Source organism: Canis lupus, chromosome 17, assembly GCF_003254725.2.
Source record: "Canis lupus dingo isolate Sandy chromosome 17, ASM325472v2, whole genome shotgun sequence".
NCBI classification, from domain to species: domain Eukaryota; kingdom Metazoa; phylum Chordata; class Mammalia; order Carnivora; family Canidae; genus Canis; species Canis lupus.
In genome coordinates, this window is record NC_064259.1 from 10555963 (window position 1) to 10559955 (window position 3993).

At 37.8% G+C, this 3993-nt stretch overlaps 1 long non-coding RNA gene across 1 annotated transcript in view; it reads right to left on the minus strand.

Annotated features, from left to right (window-relative positions):
- Positions 1-540: 540 nt before the first annotated feature.
- The window catches only part of LOC112664808 (uncharacterized), a 40322-nt gene continuing 36869 nt past the window's right edge, over positions 541-3993 (minus strand). Inside the window, exon 2 of the long non-coding RNA XR_007403075.1 lies at positions 541-2564. This is a non-coding gene — a long non-coding RNA (uncharacterized LOC112664808). The remainder of the gene's footprint in view (positions 2565-3993) is intronic.

Consider the following 3993-nt stretch of genomic DNA (forward strand, 5'->3'; position numbering starts at 1 on the left):
TGTGACATGCTAAGAATGTTGGTCATATTATATAAAGCTCTCTTAGAAGATATTTGTATCAGCATGTAGAAATGATTGCCACATTTCTGGGGAAAGAAAAAAAACTCACATATCTAGAACATGTTTTATTTAACCTAAGATTTATGATAAGGTCTAAAAGTTCTTTAAATAGTCTGAATTTTTTTTGTAAAATTCTGTTTAAATGGCTAGAGTCCAGATTTATAGTAAATACTATGTCTACATCTATGACTTCTCAATCATGTAAGCACTAATGCCTGGGAGCTCCTCTAAGTCCAGGTTGATGTACCACCAGGACATCAGTTATAAACCTATGTATTAAGACAAAATATATCGGATGCCAAACCTGCAGGCATGCCACTCAAAGACTCGTACAGGGTTAGGCAAACTATGGCCCATGAACCAGACCTGGCCCATGACTGTTTTTGTCTGGCCTATAAGCTAAGAATGAATGGCTTTTCATTTTTAAAGCGTTATGCAGGTAGGATAAGGAAGAAAAAGTGATGAGACAGAGACCATACGTGACATGCAATACCTAAATATTTATTTTGACCATTTGCAGAAAAGTTTGTCAACCTCTGCTATTAGAACAATGCCAAGATGCAGCAGGATTTCAACAGACAAACCTCATGTCTGCCCTTTTCTTTTGCACGCAAACTGAAATTTAATAATTTTCCCAAAATGGTTTGAACTTGTTAATTGGGGGATTTGTAAACAGAACTTCAGGAATGACATTAAAGGTTGCTAAACTGTCTGAAATTTAATTTTTCCAACATAAAGTCCACTGAACCTTAGATGGAGAAACAGAAGGGAGATAATAACGAGTATTAATTCTTTACACAAATACGAGTGTTTCTAATGTACAACCAAATTGAATCTTTGGTATAGACCTACGAGAAGCTTCTTCATTAGGTAACACTGTAAAAATGCTGAAAGCTAGTGATTGTATGCATTTGAAAAAATCCAGAATGTTATTTAAATTTAAAGAGTGCATCATTCAGACTAATTTATCACTCAGCAAGGGATTTGAGCCTAACAAAATAATACTTGAGAGAACATTGGTGTGATAGTTCAATAGATTGCTATGCATGCCTCTTCACACTAACAAAGCCCATCCTGGTTTTTGGGTCAGTGTTTAGTTTGGCTGAAATATCTTATTTTGATAGGCCTTCACTGATTCACTCAAATTAATGAGGCCTTCCTGTATCTGGCTAATGAAAGGTCTTTGCAAAGCCTATGAGTTCTGCTCCACTTGTCAAATGTGACCAGAAGATTCCTAACAATGTCAAGAGGGAAAAGAACATCATTTGATGGTACAATTTGGAGAGTATTTCAGGAGAAGGCAGTCTAGCTGAGCACCATGGAAATTTTTGAGACTGCCACAGACTCACGGCTTTTCTGGGGTCTTTGCCCATTCATGGGTGAGCCAGCATAAAGACAAGTGTCCCAGAACAAACTCTGTATCTGTGTGAACTTGAGCTAAGCACTTTACTTCGTTGGGCCTCAATTTGCTTAAACATAAATCAAGGGTTGTTGGGGTGGGGTTAAATGATTTATCAATGTCTAAGGACTCAAAGGTCCTTTGCTGCTTAAATTCTGAGATTATCCTAAAATCACATAGGAAAGTAGGAGCAAAACCAGGACCAGAATCCTTTCTCTGGCCCCAGGGCCAGGTCTGAGTGCTACCTACTGTTCACTGCATATCAAGGATTCGCTCTACACATCCAAGCCGTGGTATTTCTCCAAGTCTCTCTCCTACACCAATCCTGGAGAATGTCACACTTGAGTGTACTCCCTGATGGCTCTCCCTACTGTACTCCAGCCCACATCCCTTCTCTGGTTAGACTTTTCCTGAGTTCCTTTATAGTTGTTAAAAATAGAATTGATCATTCATTATTCACTCATATATTCAATCTACTATTTTTGAAATACTAAATAATCAGTAGCATTTAACCAACATCCATTTTTGGCTCAATAGCTATGTTCCAGGCTTCTGAAGACTTGAGATCTGTCCTCAGGTGACCTCAGGATCAACAGAACCCAATTTACTCAGCGTCTGATTCCCTACCCACTTTGCCCCTAGCCAACCAGACCCACTGCACAGATAAAATTCCCCCACCTCACACTGAATTAACATTATATCAAAGTAACTTTATACCAGAATACTGTTCCAAACCTTGGGATTGCTCTCCCCTATGACATCATCCTAGTCCACTCCACATATCCTTGCTGCTTAAAGTCCAATACGCTTTCTTCACATTGTTCTGTACTTCCCTAAACCTCCTTCTTGGGTTCTTTCTGCTGTTTCACTTGAATCTGCATTTTTATAGTGAAACTTACCTACATATGTAATTACTTTGCTATGCATCTCCTCTGATCTAACCACAGTCTGGCTAGCCCCAAGAATTCCACTTCCCCTGTAGTCCCCTCCAACAAAGGACTATAAGATCAGCATCCTTCTTTCACCCACATTGCTCCAGATCTTCCTTCATATTTATGTAGAACTTTCTCCAATTGGAAATCAGGCATCTATGTCCAAACAGATCCTGTGAAATAACAAATAGAGTTTATTTGCATATTAACTGGAGAGTCACACTGGTTATCACAGTTTTACCACAAGCACAGATTAGGGACGCATGGGTAGCTCAGTGGTTGAGCGCCTGCCTTCAACTCAGGCCGTGATCCCAGAGTCCTGAGATTAAGTCCTGCATCAGATTCCCTGTAGGGAACCTGCTTCTCCCTCTGTCTCTGCCTCTATGTGTGTGTCTCTCATGAAGAAATAATAAAATCTTTTTTAAAATGCACATATAAATGATTGATTTAATATCCTTTTGTTAATACAAATACAGGAATATGAATCATTATATAAATAAAAAAGTTCACTTGGCAAAGCTCTAAAAACAAAGAAATTCATGGGGAAACAACAAAAAGGGCTCCTACTGGTGAAAATCTGGGAACAAGAAACTTCCACTTCAGCATATTTAACTACTCCAAGGCCACCTGAGTGTATAAAGCTCTATCTACCCACCTAGGCAGAATGCTTGAGCATTAGAAGGGCTGCCAAGAAGTTTGGACAGAAGCCAAGCAGGCAGCCAAGCTGAGATTCTAGGCCAGGAAAGATATCAATCAGGTCAAACCCACCTGGCTGGTTTATGACTTCTGGAAACCTCCAAGACTGATGGTCAACATGCAGACCCTCAGATACAACCACCATACCTTTCCTTGCCCAGAAATTTGAGAGTTAGTGAAACTGTAGTACTTATTTTAAGTGCTTATTTACAGATGAAGAATTTGATGCCTAAGGAGGAGAAATGATTTGTTCAATATCACAACATCAGTTTGTAGTAGAGGGGAACTAAAACTCAAGCTGCTTGTTTTATCATCTGTTTCTGTTATGCAATGTGGCGATGGGTAGAACAGGAATTTTAAACACACTACCACAAAAGAAACCAAAATAAATCACTTAATAAATCAGATAATGGTAAATATTATAAAGATACATATATCTATGTATCACATGTAAAAGATATTGGACATATATAATAATAAATACAATTATATGTAAGCAAAATAGTAAACTTACGAAAAAATAACAAAAACCCATTGCAAAGATAATTAAAAATATAGTGAAATAACTGGGTCTGAGATTATCCAGTAAAAGAAAAAAAAATCAGTTTCCTGTTAGTAGGTGCTCATCCTATACAGTGAGTAAACACTAAACTTTCACAACAGAAAATCATCCACATTAAATCCACATGTCCAACTGATTAATCATTGTAATAGAATCCCCTATTTTGCTTTTCTTTTGAAAATCTTTGAAATGCCTAGCTGCTTATTATACCATAGATGTTATAAGAGTTCTTAACCTATAATTCAACTGAGTTAAGTGTATCAAGATGCTGTATCAGGATCTAGAACTTAAGGAAACAGATTAAAAGCAAACAAAAGAGGAGCAACCATCCCTACTCTCGCAGG